Source organism: Trifolium pratense, linkage group LG4 (genome assembly GCF_020283565.1).
Source record: "Trifolium pratense cultivar HEN17-A07 linkage group LG4, ARS_RC_1.1, whole genome shotgun sequence".
NCBI lineage: Eukaryota > Viridiplantae > Streptophyta > Magnoliopsida > Fabales > Fabaceae > Trifolium > Trifolium pratense.
In genome coordinates this window covers 21,204,186-21,224,565 of record NC_060062.1, presented here as the reverse complement: position 1 = coordinate 21,224,565, position 20,380 = coordinate 21,204,186, and the positions used below count along the sequence as shown (strand labels likewise).

Sequence of the window (20,380 nt, the reverse complement as noted above, 5' to 3'; positions counted from 1 at the left end):
CTACAAAGCTGTGAACGACCGAAAAGGGAAAGGACAAGAGCGCGGAAAACCTTATGACAACCGCGGTAAAGGGAATACAAGTGGTGGTAAGAAGCCGGTGAATGGAAATTGTTACAACTGTGGAGAACGGGGTCATATGTCTTATGATTGCCCGAAGAGAGGGGATAGGTGTAAGAATTGTGGAAAGCTGGGCCACAAGACCGAAGTTTGTAGAGGAAAAGTGGTGTGTTTCAACTGTGGAGATGAAGGCCACAAGAGTCTGACTTGTAAGAAGCCCAAGAAGGTGATGGGCAAGGTGTTTGCTTTGAGTGGAGAGGATGCTAGCCTTGAGGACAATCTCATTAGAGGTACGTGTTTCATCTATGACACTCCTTTAATTGCGATTATAGATACGGGAGCGACGCATTCTTTTATTTCTTTGGATTGTGCGAAGCGTCTTAGTATTCCTTTAACGGATATGATGGGTAGGATGGAAATAGAAACTCCTGCTAATGGTTCAGTGATTACCCGACAAGTATGTCGTAATTGTCCCGTAACCATTTTTGATAAGCACTTTGGTATGGATTTAGTATGTATTCCACTTAGTGGTATGGATGTGATTTTTGGTATGAATTGGTTAATCTTCAACCGAATTCATATCAACTGTCGTGAGAAGGCCGTTGTTTTTCCGAAGCCGGAGGAGAACTTGCAATTGATGAGCGGGAAGGAAGTATCGGAAGCGTTGAAAGAACATGCCGAGATGTTCATGATGTTTGCATCATTGAAACTCGAAGGAGGAGTTAAGATAGAAGAGTTACCGATCGTTTGTGAATTCCCAGATGTGTTTCCGGATGATATATCTGACGTGCCTCCAAAGCGAGAGGTAGAGTTTTCTATCGACCTAGTACCTGGAACTAGCCCGATATCAATGGCGCCGTATCGAATGTCAGCGTCAGAGTTGAATGAATTGAAGAAGCAACTTGAAGAGCTGCTTGAGAAGAGGTTAGTTCGACCGAGTGTTTCGCCATGGGGAGCGCCGGTATTGCTTGTGAAGAAGAAAGATGGAAGCATGAGATTATGTATAGACTATCGTCAGTTGAACAAGGTGACGATCAAGAATAAATATCCACTTCCGAGGATAGATGATTTGATGGATCAACTAGTTGGAGCTTGGGTGTTTAGTAAGATCGATTTGAGATCTGGATACCATCAGATTAGAGTAAAGACGGAAGACATACCTAAGACTGCATTTAGGACGAGGTATGGGCACTACGAGTATTCAGTTATGCCGTTTGGTGTGACCAATGCACCCGGAGTTTTCATGGAGTATATGAACCGAATTTTCCATTCATTTTTGGATAGATTCGTGGTGGTGTTCATTGACGACATTTTGATTTACTCAAAATCCGAGGAAGAGCACGAAGAGCACTTGAGAATTGTTTTGCAAGTCTTGAAGGAGAAGAAGTTGTATGCCAAGTTGTCGAAGTGTGAGTTTTGGATGAAAGAGGTGAGTTTCCTAGGGCATTTAATTTCAAGTGGAGGAATCGCGGTAGATCCTGCGAAGGTTGACGCTGTGTCACAGTGGGGAACGCCGGAATCTGTTTCAGAGATTAGAAGTTTCCTTGGTTTAGCCGGTTATTATAGAAGATTCATCGAAGGTTTTTCGAAGTTGGCTTTACCGTTAACCAAGTTGACGAGGAAAGATCAAGCGTTTGTTTGGGATGGTATTTGTGAGGAGAGCTTCCAAGAGCTCAAGAGAAGATTGACTACTGCACCCGTGTTGATTTTACCTGATGCCAAAGAGTCGTTCGTCGTGTATTGCGATGCTTCGAAGTTAGGACTTGGCGGAGTGCTTATGCAAGGGGGTAATGTGGTAGCTTATGCTTCAAGGCAACTGAAGGTTCACGAGAGGAACTATCCAACGCATGATTTGGAGTTAGCCGCAGTGGTGTTTGCTTTGAAAGTGTGGAGACACTACTTGTATGGATCGAGGTTTGAAGTGTTTAGTGATCACAAGAGTCTGAAATACTTATTCGACCAGAAGGAGTTGAATATGAGGCAACGAAGATGGCTCGAATTCTTGAAGGACTACGATTTTGAATTGAGTTATCACCCCGGAAAAGCCAATGTAGTGGCCGATGCATTAAGTAGGAAAACTTTGCATATGTCATCATTGATGGTGAGAGAGTTAGAGTTGATTGAAGAATTCCGAGACTTGAGTCTTGTGTGTGAGGTTACTTCTTCAAGTGTGAAGCTTGGAATGTTAAGATTGACGAATCCTTTTCTTGAAGATATTAAAGAACGTCAGAAATCAGATAAGAAATTGATGGAGAAGATGGTACTCATCAATGAAGGCAAGGAGACCAATATCAAGATTGACGAAGGTGGAGTCATGAGATTTCACGGAAGAGTTTGTGTACCGGATGTACCCGAATTGAAGAGAATGATCATGGAAGAAGGTCACAGAAGTGGTTTGAGTATTCATCCTGGAGTAACCAAGATGTATCAGGATTTGAGGAAGTTGTTTTGGTGGCCAGGAATGAAGAGGCAAATTTCTGAATTTGTTTATTCATGCTTAACTTGTCAGAAATCGAAGATTGAACATCAGAAGCCGTTTGGTTTGTTGCAACCAATGTTTATACCCGAATGGAAATGGGATAGCATTGCAATGGATTTTGTGGGAGGTTTACCGAAGACCAAGAAAGGTAACGAGGTGATTTGGGTAGTGGTAGATCGTCTGACGAAGTGTGCTCACTTCATTGCTATCAGGAAAGGTACTTTGGTGCCTAAGTTGGCCGAGATTTATGTGGAGCAGATTGTGAAGCTACATGGTATTCCAACAAGTATTATTTCGGATAGAGATCCGAGATTTACTTCCAGATTTTGGGAAAGCTTGCAAGAAGCTCTAGGAACGAAGTTGAGGTTGAGTTCAGCTTATCATCCTCAGACAGATGGTCAGTCGGAGAGGACGATACAATCCTTAGAGGATTTGTTGAGAGCTTGTGTTTTGGAGCAAAACGTGAATTGGGATTCTTGTTTGCCGTTGGTAGAGTTTACATACAACAACAGTTACCATTCTAGTATCGGAATGGCACCGTTTGAGGCTTTGTATGGGAGAAGGTGTAGGACACCTCTGTGTTGGTATGAAACTGGAGAAGGTGCAATTCTTGGACCAGAGATTGTACAAGAAACAACAGAGAAGATTCGGATGATTCGTGAGAAGATGAAAGCGTCTCAGAGTCGACAGAAGAGTTATCATGATAAGAGGAGGAAGGACATTGAATTCCAAGAGAGGGATCATGTATTCCTACGAGTTACATCGACTACTGGAGTAGGACGTGCGTTGAAGTCAAGGAAGTTAACATCGAGGTTTATTGGGCCGTTTGAGATTTTGAAGCGAGTTGGGAAAGTTGCGTATAGGATTGCATTACCGCCATCATTGGCGAATTTGCACGATGTTTTCCATGTATCACAGTTGCGCAAGTATGTGTCTGATCCGACACACGTGATTGAATCGGACGATGTTCAAGTGAGGGATGACTTGACCATCGAGACTGTGCCTTTGAGAATCGAAGGAAGAGAAGTGAAGAGGTTGAGAAACAAAGAGATTGCATCCGTGAAAGTCGTGTGGGGAGGACCGGCTGGTGAGAATGCAACGTGGGAGTTAGAAAGCAAGATGAGAGATTCTTATCCCGATCTGTTTCTAGGTAATTTCGAGGGAGAAATTCTTTTAAGGGGGGTAGGATTGTAACGACCCATTTTTCGTATTCGTATATTTTATTAAATGTATTTTATTTATTAATTGGCTTTTATTATTTTAGTGAGCGACGAATAATTATTTAGCCGAACGTAAGTTATTAGACGCGAGAACCTTGGTTTTGGGCGTGAGAGGCATTGGGCCTAAGCCAATTGGGCTTGGTTCATGACTTTTAGGGAGAGGTATTTAAGGAAAACTTGTCATGAGACTTAGCTCATTTCATGATCTTTTGTCTTAGAAGCAAGATAGAGCTAAGCTAGGGTTTGATCAAGAGAGAAAGCTTGAGCAAGAGAAGGCTTGGATCATCACCAAACTTAAGGTAAGAGATTAGAATTCATGATTCTTGAGTGGCAAGGAGAGGGGAGATTGTCTATGTCTCCATTCCCGAACTCTCCCACTCAATTTCTTTTAGACTTTTGATTAAGCTTTTGTATGTGAGTGTGATGTTCTTCATCATCACTTTGTATGTGTTAATCACTAGCTTGATTTCATGAAAAATATGCATGTGTTTGGATCATGTTGAAAAAGTTTATGAAAGTTACTTAAAACCCAAGAAATTGGCATGATTTTGATTATTTGAGGTATTTGGATGTTTGGAAGGGATGATTAATGTTCCTTGATACCATATATGTTTGGAATGGCTGTTTATAAGAATTTATAACATGTTTGGATGAATTTTTGAGTTGATTCAATGTTAAACCGCCTTAGAAAACTCAAGAACAGATTTTCTTTCTGGTGTAGTTCGCTAAGCGACCAGGAGTTCGCTACAGCGAACCTGTTCGCCACAAGTTCGCTACCTGTTCGCCATGTACCTGTAATCCTCTGATGTAGTTCGCTACAGCGAACTGAGCTTCGCTTAGCGAATAAGTTCGCTACCTGTTCGCTACGGCTTCGCTTAGCGAACAGTACTGAACCTGCAACTTCTGTTATTGGTGGTAAGTGTATTTAGGCACTTGTAACATGGTTTAAGGGTATCCTTACAAGATTGTTGATACATGTTGATGCTGTTAATGCTTATTGTTAATCGTTAAATGATTGATAAACGTGTATGCAATAAGTTGTAGCTTAAAGTGAGCAATGTGATGTTTTAACATTAATTTGTAATGTTAAGTGAATGTGTTAGGATTGTGTTCCCGCATTCATAAAAGAGTAGCTTCGAGCTAGAGAATATCATATGGTTGATATGTGTATGCATACATGCATTCATGATTGTATGTGAACATTGGAAACTTGGGTTCCAATAACGAAAATGGATTATGTGTCCATAATGAAGCCGAGGATCGGATTAGATGAATCTATGAGTCCGGAGTTGCTATCCAACAGGATATAAAACTGTGTTGGCTTATCCAAGGGAGATAAGATGGTTCGGTAAGTTCCGACATATCCAGCAAGATATAAAACTGTTCTTGGTCCACCGTTGGTGAGACACCTTGGTACCACATGCATTTAGTTATGTCTAGGGATGGCATGACAGTGAATTAATTGGCATTAGATACCTTAGGGTAAATGCGCATATATTTGATAAATGGTATGTGACATTGTTTGGTTAAATTGTGTTGAACCTTATTAATTGATAATCGTTTAGTGCGATGTTTTGGCGTGAGTTAGAATATGTATGATGTAGTTCGAAAGTGCAAGACCTTTCTTATGCTCGTATGTTATGCGATTATGTTTTTCTAACTCTCTGCTTTGTGTTAATTGCTGGACCTTTGGGGGTTCAGATATTCAGGCTGAGGACTGTGCCGACGTTTAGACTGCTGTTTTAGCTCGGTGTTGAAGTACCTTTTGGTGAGGAGACTTAGCATAGATTACTCCTCTTAGTACTAGCTTTTGGTTAGAGTTTGTAAATAGTAAATGCTCTGGTAATGTAACATCGAGTCGGGGATTACGCTTGGATTTCATCGTATATCGGTGTTACCTTTTTGATATGCTAGTTCTTGTATAAGTGACATCCTTAGGGATGAATATGGCTTATGTATATATATATGTATATATATGCATGCTTGATGTGATTGAATCCGCTGTTGCTTTTCATGTTAAACTTCATGACGCTCTGTGTGTATGCTTGTGTTTTAATTACCGCGTGGCACTCTGCCTTTACACTTGTTGAAAAGTTTTTAAAATTACGTTTTTAAGGGTAGTATGGGTTAGGGTGTTACACTGAAAATGTCCATCCTATAGATAATTCTCATATATCTGATACTTGTGATACTGACCCGAATGATGTACCTCTTGCTTTGAGAAGAGCAAAGAGATCATGTCCCTCCATATATAGACGTCCTACGTATAATTTTGTCTCTTCTAAACAACTCTCACCACAATGTGAAGATCCTATGAAGTTATGTTATGATAAGAAACATTTTGTCAAAGAGAAGCATAAATTAATAAAGGCGGGTTTACCAACACAACAATTCAACCAACGTACTTGCAAGCTTGGAATGCTTGATATCCATTCATCAGCTTGAGGGGGAGTGTTGTAAATAGTGTATTATTATTATTATGGATTTTATTCAGTTTTACTTAGCCTGTTAATTAGGCCCATTAGGTATAGCATAGTCTATTTAAACTCTTGAATGATTGTACTCAAATTAATCAATTCTAATGTTAAACCTATTTTATTCTATAATCCAACATACATAATAAAATCACGAAAATAACATGAAACCAAATGATCACTAGTTTTCTTATTTATATAGCAACTTGAAATAAACACAACATATTAATTTTAAAACAAATAATACATTACTCAAACAGAAAAGTTGAAATTACAAACAAATCGTATCTATATTTTTTAAAAGACCAACATCAAATTAATTCATTCTTCTGCTATTTGCACTGGATCGGTTGTTTCTTCTCTTCAGTCTCATATTAAACATATGTTCAACAAGTCTTGCAAGCCATTCAGGTTTTCCAAAGAAGAATACATTATGTCCTAAGAGCAACCCAGATATTGCCCCACACGCATATCCTATTGCTACTGCTTTCCAACCAAATCCTGATTCCTCTTCATCTTCAGATGTTGAATGTGATGGCCGATCTTCATCCTTTTTGCAAGATTTGGACACTTGGAATCCACATAACATTGTATTTCCTTCAAAAGAATCATTTCCAAATGTATCAAACTGTTGGCCTTTAGGTATCATACCCTCGAGAAGGTTTTGTGAAAGGTTCAAGAATGAGAGAAAATTTAGCTTTGTGAGAGCCATGGGAATCTCACCCTTCAACTGGTTCCTTGATAGGTCCAACCACTCCAAATTTCTCAAATAACTCAATGACTGTGGAATGGTACCTGTGATTCCATTGTTTGAAAGGTTGAGACCTATGAGAGAATTTAATTCACCAATGAGTTGTGGAATTTCTCCTTCAAACATGTTATTTGATAAATCGATAGTTGTAAAAGTAATCAATATCCTTTTTAGCTCCATAGAAAAACCTTTCATTATGACCACCACAGAATCGTTATAGTACAAAGACTTACCCATGTATTGCGAACCAATTTGGCTGTTATTGACATTCATCATTCCTTCAAAGTTCTTAATACACGATGTTGGCAACAGACCACTAAAATTATTGTTAGAGACATCAAAAATACGCAACTTGAGAAATGGATGTTTGGTGCTAGAGCATATGATTGTACCATAAAGTTTATTTGATCTTAAACTAAGTACCTGTAACTCTGTTAGACTTTCTAGCCAATTGGGAAATACATCTTCTATGATGTTGTTACCAAGGTCCAAAACTTGAAGTTTTATGCAATGAGCCAAAGAGTGTGGTAATGGTCCTTCCTCCTTCCAATTGATTTCCATTCAATTTTATAGTCTCGAATCGATTTTGTTTGGAAAAGTTTGTCGGGATGCTTCCATAGAGGTTATTCATTTGCAAATCCAATATTGAAAGCATAGGAAGTGTTCCCAGACATTGTGGGATCATGCCTGTTAATTTGTTGTGTGCCAAATTGAGCACCTCCAGAGATGATGCATTGCAGAATGATGAAGAAATATCTCCTGTGAAGTTGTTATTTGAGAGTAAAAAGTATGGAATGCGATAGGGTGGAACTGAAAGATCTCCTTGCAACTTGTTGAAACTAAGATCAATGTAATAAATGTATTCCAATGAGTTTAAGAGGTTATGAAACCACTTAGGAAAACTATTAATATTACTAAAAGATAAATCTATCTGATAAAGGTAAGGTGATGAGATGGATTCAACTTTGCTATCAATATTGGTAGAAAGAAAACTATTGTGTGAAAGATTGAGAGATTGTAGTCTGTTAAATATTGAAAATTGGTGAAAATCCACGACACCACTCAAGTTTGTTGATGACAAATCTAAGCCGGTAAGATTCTGGATTTCAAAAATTGAATTTGGAAAATGACCATGTAGGTTGTTATTAGAGAGACCCAAATATTGCAGAGAATAAGTTGTGAACTCACCAATGAAATCTGTGAGGTGGTTGTTGCTGAGGTCCAATTCTAACAACGAAGGCAAATAATAGCACCAATGCGGAATTGTTCCACTTACCATGTTAGAACCTAAACCCAAATAGCTCAATTTTGAATGTCTTGTGATTTCATTTGGAATTGGACCAACTAGTTTATTAAATGATAAACCTAAATGAGAAAGCTGAGATAGATGAAAAAATGATGATGGAACTTGGCCTGTTAGTTTGTTAGTGGAAAGTTCTAAATATTCCAGTTTCATTAAATATCCATAAACATTTGGGATCTCACCGTTAAGTTTATTATTAGATAAATCTAAAAAATAAAGATGAGGTAATTGATGAAACAATGATGGTGGGATCTCACCGTTAAGTTCATTACCTGAAAGGTCCAAATATGTTAGTTGGGTGAGGTTCCACAAAGATAGAAAAATCGTCCCATCCAAATTGCACCATGAAAGGACGAAATGAGTAAGAGACTTCAATTGATCAATGGAATAAGGAATTTCACCTGAGAAAGCAATTGAAGATAGGTCCAAGTACCTTAGAGGAGTGCTCCAGTTGGACTTTGGAAGTTGACCAATAAGGTTTTCATTAAATGACAAATATAGTTTTTGAAGGTTGGGTAAAGAGAGGATGTCAGTTGACAAACTTCCTTGCAACCTAGTATATCTAAGACTAAGAGAAACCAAAGAGGATGACAAATTCTTTAGCATAGACAAAGAAATCTCTGTGATTAAGGACAGATCCACAGTATCAAGATAAAGCTCCCTTAAATTAGTAGCATTATGAATGAGTTTCTTCCATGTCAATGGATTCAATTCCATCCAGTTAATGCTAAGATCAAATGATACTAATTTTGACAAATGAGAGATTGTGGAGGGAATATTACCTTGGAAGTTACAATATGATAGATTTAGATGTGTGAGACTCACTAAATCACCAATACCATGAGGCATTGAAGACCAATAAATATTATTAGAAGCCAAGTTGAGTTGTTGAAGGTGTCTAAGCTGGAAGATAGTGCTATTGGGATGTAACTCACCTTCCAAATTGCTGCAACTAAGGTACAGACCAATCACATAATCTGACACGGTGTCACACGTGACACCATCCCATTCGCAACAATATGTACCGTTTTTCCAAGATTCCGTCTTGAAAGAAAAAGTGGAACATCGATGCCAAAAATCAGGTTTAGAGGAAGTGTTGACAAAAAAATGAGTTCTTGAATTGTAACAAGGCAGAGCTGTCATGATGGTTGCATAATGAGAATGTGTAGGAAGTAAAGTTTGTAAGCAACAACAAGGAGAAGAAGTGAATGGTAAAAGAAGGCAATAGAATAAAAAAGGAGGCCATTTAGAGCAACTTGATATTATTTCTTTTTTACCTGATGATGATTTTGGATATACCAATTGATTACCCTCAATTTATTTATATATAGGGAACATAACCTGAACCTGAGCATTGATATAAGAACCAAAGATTGTCTTATTAGAGTTTTGTTTACTAATTTGAGTCTTGGCATGCCTTTGTTTTGTAGTAAGGGATGCTTTTCATCGACCGTATGGTGTCACATGACAATCTTTAAGTTGTGAGTGAGATGATGTCACATGACACCATCCCAACTCACAACAATCTGTTAAGAAGTTACACATTGATTGTGAGATGATCTGAATATGAGTTTTTGAGGTTGCAATTATAGTGATATGATAATTGACAATAACATTAATCCATTCGCATCCATAGAAATGTTTTACCAATTGGTGTATTTTTAAGATAAGTAAGACTTAGATTTTTCAACGGTGTATGTAATACTCAAGTTGAAATTTTGAATGTTCTAACTTTATTTGCATGTGTTTATGACTATTAAATATGCTTGGATCCCTAGTTTATATACTCTGATTTGACCCAGGACCACGCTAGGCGTGAGGGTGGGTGTTGAATATGTAGAGTATATAAACTAGGGATTATAAAAGACTAAATTACCCCTACAATAATAATATAACTATTATTTAACATCTCCCCTCAAACTCACGATGTGTTAACATGGAGCATCGAGAGTTTGTCAATTAAGAAACGAAAACGTTTAATAGAATGCGTCTTCGTGAACAAATCAGCAATCTGCAAGGAGGAAGTAATAAACGGCAAAGTAATGGTACCATGCTGAAGATGATGACGTGTGAAGTGACAGTCTATCTCAATGTGTTTGGTACGTTCATGAAATACAGAATTGTGGGCAATTTGAATGGCACTCTTGTTATCACAATACATAGGAGTTGGTTCAAAAAGAGTCACACCCATATCAAAAAGTAACCAACGCAACCAAACTATTTCAGTAGTGGTAGATGCCATAGCACGATACTCAGCTTCTGTAGAAGAGCGGGAAACAATATCTTGTTTCTTACTCTTCCAAGAGATAAGAGAATCTCCAAGAAAAATACAGAAACCTGTGGTAGACTTACGGTCAGTAGGATTACCGGCCCAGTCAGCATCAGAGTAAGCACGTAGCTCTAAGGAAGAGGATGACGGAAACAAAAGGCTCTGAAATTGAGTTCCTCGAAGATAACGGAGAATACGAAGCACGGCTGCCCAATGTACTGTAGTGGGAGAAACAACAAACTGACTAACAACATGCACTGCATAAGCAATATCGGGTCTAGTAATAGTAAGGTAGACCAAGCTTCCAACCAAAGTACGATACAAAGTAGGATCGGATAGAGGAACCCCATCAGAGGGAACATATTTCACATTCATCTCTAAAGGACTGTCTACTGCTCGAGTATTAGAGAGACCAGCTTGCTCAAGAATGTTTGCAATGTACTTGGATTGCGATAAAAGATAACCCTTATGAGAATAGGCAACTTCAATCCCTAAGAAGTAGCGAAGAGGACCTAAATCCTTCATTTCAAATCTTTTAGCTAACTGTAATTTCAACTCACAAATCCCATCAATATCATCACCTGTAATAATCATATCATCAACATATAAAGAGAGTATAATACGACCATGAGAAGTTGTCCTAACAAATAAAGCAGAGTCATGATCACTAGAGCGGAATCCAAGAGATCTAATCACAGTAGAGAACTTCTCATACCAAGCTCTTGGAGCTTGTTTCAAACCATATAAAGCTTTCTTCAACTTACATACTTCACCCTGATTATGAGAAACACCTGATGGAGGTACCATATAAACTTCCTCCTGAAGATCACCATTTAAAAATGCATTTTTAACATCCATTTGTGAAATATCCCATTGACGAACGGATGCAACAGCAATAAGAGTGCGAATAGTGGTCATTTTGGCCACATGAGCAAAAGTTTCTTCATAATCCATACCATATTGTTGAGAGAATCCCTTAGCCACAAGACGGGCTTTGTAACGCTCAACTGACCCATCAGACTTGGTTTTAATCTTGTATACCCAACGAGACCCAATAGCACGTTTTCCTGGCGGAAGAGGTACTATGTCCCAAGTATTTGTCTTGTGCAAAGCTGCAAGTTCCTCATCCATAGCCTTTTGCCAAAGAGGATCAAGAATAGCTTCTTTATAGGATGAGGGCTCAGACAAACTATGAACAGATGTAAGAAAAGAAGCAAAAGAATCAGAATAAATTGAATAAACAAAATCAGGCAATTGAGTAGACTTACGATCACAAGAAGGATAACGACGAGGTGGTGGTGTTGGTGGTGGAGGTGGTAGAGGAAGTGCAGTAGGAACAACAGTCGTAGGAGGTTGTTGAGTAGCCGATGGAACCAAAGGGGCATATGTATCTGGAGTAGCACTAGTACCATCCCTGCAGTTCTCAAAATTACAGTCACTAGACATATCATTATCGACACCGAAAGGATCAATATTAGTTAGTTCGGACTTGCTAGGAGTATGTGTATCAGACGAAAGAGAGAAAAATGGTATGTGCTCAAGGAACACAACATGACGAGAAACATACAATTTTTTATTTGTAGGGTCATAACAACGATAACCCTTTTGACCATCCCCATAACCAAGAAAAACACATATGGTAGAACGAGGAGACAATTTATTTCGTTCTACTTGTGGGAGAAGAACAAAACAAGTAGAACCAAATACCTTCAAAGAAGAATAATCAGGACTATAACCATACAATTTTTCAAAGGGAGACAAACCTGAGGTGACCGATGACGGAATCCTATTAATAGCATGGACAGCAGTGCGAATTGCTTCACCCCAAAACTCAGTTGGAACAGAAGCAGACAACAAAAGAGAACGAGCAGTTTCAACAATATGACGATGTTTTCTTTCAGCAACGCCATTTTGTTGAGGAGTATCAGTACAAGAGGTCTGATGAATTGTACCATCATAAGCAAGCAACTCAGAGAATTTATTAGAAGTATATTCACCACCTTGATCACAACGAAAACACTTTATAACAGCATTATGTTGAGTCTTAACCATAGCACGAAACATATGATAAATGTCAAAAAACTCAGAACGATTTTTCATTAGATAAACCCAACAATAACGAGTATAATCATCAATAAATGAGACATAATATCGAGATCCACCTTTGGTAAGAGCCGGTGATGGACCCCATACATCAGAATGAACTAAGTCAAAAGGTTGTTTGGACACAGAAGCACTTTTATTAAACGGCAAAGCAGAAAATTTAGCAAGTTTGCAACCGCAACAATCAGAGATATCACTAATTTGCAATTTTCCTAAAGCTCCAGTAGAGGCCAAGTATTTTAATCTAGATGCAGAAACATGACCAAGACGAGAATGCCATAAATAAAAGTTAGAGGATGATAAATTCAATTGAAAAGATGATAAATCAGTGGAAGTAGAACTTGAGGCTGCAATATTTGGAATTCTCAGCTCATCCAGAACATAAAGTCCCCCATGTCTACGACCTTTCCCAATCAACCTCCCTGAATGTGGATCCTGCACATGACAATGAGTAGAAGAAAACATAACAGAGTATCCAGAATCACACAACTGACTAACAGAGGCAAGACTCAAAGTGAGATTAGGAATATAATAAACATCAGGAAGAGACAAATTAGATGTGGACAGCGACCCAATTCCTGCTAATGGCATAGGAGTTCCATCGGCAGTCATAACTGATATGGATGAAGTATGATTTAAAGATAAAAAAGACTTACGATCATATGACATATGATGTGATGCTCCAGAGTCAAGGATCCATATAGAAGAAATACTTGAACAATTAGAAGGGGTCAAACCTTTAATAGAGGAGACAGACGTTGCATGTGGCTGGGTGGCGAGAAATTTTTGGAATTGTTCAGCAAGATCAAACACTCTTGAAGTAGTTTCATATGGATATACATGATCAATATCAATGCCAACGGGAGAAGGAGCAGTCAAACGAGACACAACCATATTATCAAACAATAAAATAAACCAACAAACAATTGCTTCAAATGTAGAAGTCCAACAAATCACCCACAATGTCAAAACTTAACAGAGCCAACCAATAACAAATTCAATAAGCAATATACCAACCAACCAGAGGCATCCAAAAAAGATGAAGGATAATTTTCCAAAATTTCAACAAAGCATCAACAATAGATATGTTTGTACTCACGTGGCTTGGAAAACAACTTCTCTGAACTCCCCTGCTCCAAGCTCTATTGCCTGTGCCGGAGGTGAGAAAGCATATTCCTTCACAATTTAATTCCAAAGCCACAAATGCAAAACACCAAAATAAATAGAAATTTCAGATTCCACGAACAGAGGTTCCACGAACAGAGGTTTCTTTCCAAAATCTATACTTGAGACACAACAAATAAAACCAATAGAAAATAGCCAACAACAAATACACACTTTTATTTATCTTCAAGAAATTGCTAATGGATTAACCAAGCTCTTTGATACCATGTTAACTATTGAGATTATTCAAAAAGAAAAGGAGGCTAGGGTTTTCCATTACAATGAATCAGAAAAACATAAGGAACAAGAGTTACAATAGAGTATATAAACTAGGGATTATAAAAGACTAAATTACCCCTACAATAATAATATAACTATTATTTAGCAATGACAACATATTGTGTCCAAAAGTAGAGACTTGGACTTCTTCAATTGTACATAATGATCAAGTTGGACCTTACTTAGTAGGAAATTTACAGAGAGGAAATTAGGAAATTCGATAATGACCTTATTTAGTAGTCCTCTATATTGATCAAGTTGGACTTCTTCAATTGTACATATAGGCCCTGTTTGGATCGACTTGTTTTAAGCTTATGTGAGCTTATTTATCGATATAAGTCGTTATATTTAGAGCTGTCAAAATGGGCTAGCCCGAATGAGCCGGCCCGCCAAGTCCGATTTTTTCCCGGGCTCGGGCCTTGAAAATCCTTGCCCGAATTATTTCCGGACTTTTTAGCCCGGCCCGATAAAGCCCGATTAAAATATGGGCTAGCCCGAATGGGCCGCGGGCGGCCCGCAAGCCCGAAAAATGTATAATAAAAAAAAAAAAATTAAAAATACATATAAATAATTTGTTTTTGATGATTTGAACTTAGTTTGTAATATAAATTATAAAACACCGTTCGCTACTTAAGTAGCGGATGAATAAAAATAGGGCACCCAAGAAACTCGTAGGTAGCGGATGAGTAAAAATAGGACGTGCGAGAAACTCGTACGTAGTGGATGAATAAAAATAGGGCGTGCGAGAAACTCGTACGTAGCGGATTTGTAAAAATATGGCGCGCAAGAAACTCATAAGTAGCGGATGACTAAAAATAGGGTGCGCGAGAAAGTCGTAGTTAGCGGATGAGAAAAATATGACGCATGAGAAACTCGTAAGTAGTGGATGCGTAAAAATAGGGCGCAAGAAAGTCGTAGGTAGCGGATGAGTAAAAATAGGGCGCGCGAGAAACTCGTAGATAGTGGATGAGTAAAAATACGGCTCAAACAGAAAAGTTGAAATTACAAACAAGCGTATCTATATTTTTTAAAAGACCAACATCAAATTAATTCATTCTTATGCGATTTGCACCAGCTCGGTTGTTTGTTCTCTTCAGTCTCAAGTTAAACATTTGTTCAACAAATCTTCCAAGCCATTCAGGTTTTCCAAAGAAGAATACATTATGTCCTAAGAGCAACCCAGATATTGCCCCACACGCATATCCTATTGCTACTGCTTTCCAACCAAATCCTGATTCCTCTTCATCTTCAGATGTTGAATGTGATGGCCGATTGTCACGACCCAACTCCAATCGTGACCGGCGCACGAACTAATACTAGTCCGGCAAGCCTAATGACCGAATTTAACAAACAATAAATATAATATTTCCAAATCAAAATAAATTCTGTTTGCAGCATATACATCATTAAGTCAGAAGTTTCAAAATATACATGTTTAAATTTATACATTTCAACACAAAAGATTCCTAGACTCAAAATAGCTGCAGATATTCGATCAACTCAAAATATACATATACAAAGTAACATTTCATCAAGGAAGCCTACCAAAAGAATGATACCGACGACTCTCAATATCTGCTAGAAACCCCTACTCAGCTGACTTTGAATCTGAAAAAAAAAAAAAAAAGAAGATGAAGGGGTAAGTCACAAGGACTTAGTGAGAGATAACAACCACTACCAACTAGATGGGAATCACACAAGGCACGAGCATTTGATTTTTAGAAAGCTTGTAACAATTCTTGTAAAGTAGTAATTATGTAATATAAATAATACTCGATTCAAATCATTATAGAGTTTGAAATTGAAATAAGAAAAATATAGAAATCCAATCAAATAAAAAGAAATCATTACGAGAGAATCGAGAGACGGCTCCATCTCGTTGATAGCCCTTTCCTCCTAAGAGCGGCCTTTCACTTAGGGGCGGCTCCATCTAACGGATAGCCCTTTTCTCCTCGATTACGAAAACACATCCTCATCTTTAATTAGGGAGTCTACAGCTCGTTGATAGCCAATTCGTTATGAGAGAATCGAGAGACGGCTCCATCTCTTTGATAGCCCTTTCCTCCTAAGAGTGTCCTTTCACTTAGGGGCGGCTCCATCTAACGGATAGCCCTTTTCTACTCGATATTATATAACTAGGTGCACCTAGGCCGTCGTCATTATAACCGCAATTCTTAAAATACATCTCTTAAAACCATGTTTCACACATTTCTAAAACTTTTGGAAATACATAAAAATCCAAATGAAATTGAAAATATTCCAACCATAAGTAAAGTCAATTCCAATAGAAGAATATTAACATTTTCCGAAAAAAAATATCACAAAACTATATTGCTCTGTATCTCAAAACTCATGTCATAGTATATGCACCCAACCCTCAATTTCAAATCATTTGCTCAATGAATCATGGATAAATCCAAAGAGTATAGTTAAATTTGATGACATCGAAATTATATAATAATGACGAGAAAAATGTTCAAAGGGTGTGTTCCCCAATTTTTATAAATACTTTAACATAGAAAATAAGTAACATAAAATTAATAATAGTAGTTAAAATAAGTAGTAATGATCATCATCAACTCACAACTATGAAGACCGGCTAGTTTTTCTCTCTAACGACTCCCGGAGTAGCAGATAAAGCATCAACTGTCGAATCTGAACATAAGAAAATGTTTATCAAGATTTCAAAGGTCATTCTAGAGTTTTACTAAACATATGTAACCATAAAATCCTCCAATATCTACTCTAATCTCTAACATTAATTTCTAAACCAAACTACATATACCCAAAGATAAATTGTTGAGTTATAAGTGATATATTTACCTCAAAAGTCCCAATAAGTAACTTTCAAAGAGTGGGTACTCATCTCCTCTCTTAGAGCACTAACCCTAATCCCAAAATTATACCCAATACTATTTGTAGAAGTATGAGGAACTTATAATAGAGGTTTGTTAGTTTTCTTTTGAGTGCATGGCTGACATTTGTGTTTGAAAGAAGAAGATGAATAGCAATTGGGGAAATGGAAGAACCGTGAAACAGGGGAGGAAGTAGAGAAAGTGAAAGAAGAAACTAGAATGTGAGAGAATTGGTGGGTGGGGTTGGGTTCGGTGGTTATATTTGGTTTTTGTCCCGTTTTTATTTTTTTATTTAGAAAAAATGAAACGGTGCGTTTCAATCTTCCCCCCTTAAGAAAATTCGTCCTCGAATTTATACTACTAATCTTGATTTTTTAAAATAATGTGGATACTTGTCACACATGACTTATCTTGGTTCTCAAGCTATTACCTCGATAAACAATCTCTACCATAAATTCTTTACTTAAACCATACCCTTTGATCATAAACATATATATCACTTCTTTATCTATTATAGCGGTTAAATCATCAATGTAAAACAAATTCTCGTTTAGTTGTACTTCTTCATAACTAATCACATGAAAGGGTCATAAAGGTATCTCTAGAGCATAGAAATATAAAAGACCATGCAGACTGTTGAGAGATATGGTCGAAGGGCCAAGCGATAAGCTAGAAGTTTTCGAATCTCTACCAAAACTCTAACATTCCAATTAACTTTGAACTAACTTTCCCACTTTTGTCAAACCACAATACACCCTACATTGGCGAAACATATAGGAATACATGTTATCCCACATTGAACCCTAAGGGCGACACCTCTGATTAGAGTAAAAAATAATTCCTACTTCAAGTTGTCATTAAACACTCTTAGATGATCTTAACCTTTTCAATGATATCTTGAATCAACTCTAGGCGCACTAGTTTAGACTAGCCAACTTCAAACCATCCTACCGAAAACATACATTTGCTACATGACCCACACAGACCCTAACCTGCTTTTCACAATCAAGTTCAAAAACAGCTTCTCTACTCTCGCAAACCAAAATAACAAAATTATTTATTTCTTTTTCTTTCTTTTATTTTTTTTATTTTTTTTATTTTATTTCCTTTCCACTCAACATGCTTCCGCTGCGCAACTCTGATTTGTTTGGTAAGTAGTTTGTGACCTAATTTACTCACCTAATTTACTCTCTACTGTTTCAATTTATCAACTCGTGATCTAATAACCCAAGAAACATATAGTAAGAAGTATCGAGAGGTTTAAAAATTGGTCTTCAAGAGCTTATAAATAAAAAATAAAACTTGTTTCATTCATTCTAGAAGTTAATCACCTTGAATGACTATCACAGGGCATCATTCTATTATAACTAATATTCACGTTATATAAACCACCTGCTTCATATTTAATTTACATCTTAATAGTCTACCAGCCAAGCCTAGACATACTCAATCCAAATGTATTCCTAAATCAAGGAATATTAAATTTCAAGTTTAATAATATCCTTATCAAGGCCTAAATTTTACTGATAAATATGTCAATAACCTAGAAGCTACTAACCAATGCAGAGTTAATAGGTGGTTTTCCGCCTGTTTCTATTGCTTAGGAATTCACAGATAAGTAATTTTAATTTTTTTTTTTTTTTTTTTTTTATTTATTTTGGTGACTCATAGGAAAAGGTAGAATTTTGAGACTTGAAAAGAAAATTTTCAATCCTAGTAGGTCTTCAATACAATCTTGATTTGAAAACGCCCAGGTTTATGACTGTAACACCCTAACCCATACTACCCTTAAAAACGTAATTTTAAAAACTTTTCAACAAGTGTAAAGGCAGAGTGCCACGCGGTAATTAAAACACAAGCATACACACAGAGCATCATGAAATTTAACATGAAAAGCAACAGCGGATTCCAATAAAACCAAGCATGCATATATATACATATATATATATATACATAAGCCATATTCATCCCTAAGGATGTCACTTATACAAGAACTAGCATAACAAAAAGGTAACACCGGTATACGATGAAAGCCAAGCGAAAACCCCGACTCGATGTTACATTACCAGAGCATTTACTATTTACAAACTCTAGTCAAAAGCTAGTACTAAGAGGAGTAATCTATGCTAAGTCTCCTCACCAAAAGGTACTTCAACACCACGCTAGAACAGCAGTCTAAACGTCGGCACAATCCTCAGCCTGAATATCTGAACCCCCAAAGGTCCAGCAAATAACACAAAGCAGAGAGTTAGAAAACATAATCGCATATCATACGAGCATAAGAAAGACCTTACACTTTCGAACTACATCATACATATTCTAACTCACGTCAAACATTGCACTAAACAATTATCAATTGATAAGGTTCAACACAATTCAACCAGATAATGTCACATACCATTTATCAAATATATGCGCATTTACCCTAAGGTATCTAATGCCAATTAATTCACTGTCATGCCATCCCTAGACATGACTAAATGCATGTGGTACCAAGATGTCTCACCAACGGTGGACCAAGAACAGTTTTATATCATGCTGGATATGTCGGAACTTACCGAACCATCTTATCTCCCTTGGATAAGCCAAAACAGTTTTATATCCTGTTGGATAGCAACTCCGGACTCATGGATTCATCTAATCCGATCCTCGGCTTCATTATGGACACATAATCCATTTTCGTTATTGGAACCCAAGTTTCCAATGTTCACATACAATCATGAATGCATGTATGCATACACATATCAACCATATGATATTCTCTAGCTCGAAGCTACTCTTTTATGAATGCGGGAACACAAATCCTAACACATTCACTTAACATTGCAAATTAATGCCAAAACATAACATTGCTCACTTTAAGCTACAACTTATTGCATACACGTTTATCATTCATATAACGATTAACAATAAGCATTAACAGTATCAACATGTATCAACAATCATGTAAGGATACTCTTAAACCATGTTACAAGTGCCTAATCACACTTACAAACATCAACAAAAATTGCTGTCACAGAGGCCTTCGCTAAGCGAAGCCTCAGCGAGACATGGCGAACCTCACCAGGAAGTCACCTGCTCATGGCGAGCATTGGCGAGCTTCAACGAACTATTCGCTGAGCGAAGGCTTAGCGAGCCTACGCGAACCTCACCCGGAAGTCACCTGCTCATGGCGAGCATTTGCGAGCTTCAGCGAACCTGTTCGCTACAGCGAACTCCTGGTCGCTTAGCGAACCACACCAGAACAGAATATCTGTTCTTGAGTTATCTAAGGCGGTTTAACCTCAAATCAACTCAAAAATTCATTCAAACATGTTATAAATTCATATAAACAGCCATTCCAAACATATATGGTATCAAGAAACATTAATCATCCCTTCCAAACATCCAAATACCTCTAACAATCAAAATCATGGCAATTACTTG

General features: G+C 37.5%; 1 protein-coding gene and 1 pseudogene across 1 annotated transcript in view; both read right to left on the bottom strand.

The window, feature by feature from the left end:
- Positions 1–6,395: 6,395 nt before the first annotated feature.
- On the bottom strand, positions 6,396–9,590 carry LOC123920053 (annotated as a pseudogene).
- A 5,784-nt stretch (positions 9,591–15,374) lies between these two features.
- Positions 15,375–20,380, bottom strand: part of LOC123920051 (receptor-like protein 6) — a 49,930-nt gene continuing 44,924 nt past the window's right edge. Inside the window, exons 6-8 of the mRNA XM_045972143.1 lie at positions 16,684–16,754; positions 15,645–15,707; positions 15,375–15,429 (exon numbers count right to left, since the gene is read on the bottom strand). The gene's annotated coding sequence lies outside the window, so the exon portion shown is untranslated. The remainder of the gene's footprint in view (positions 15,430–15,644; positions 15,708–16,683; positions 16,755–20,380) is intronic.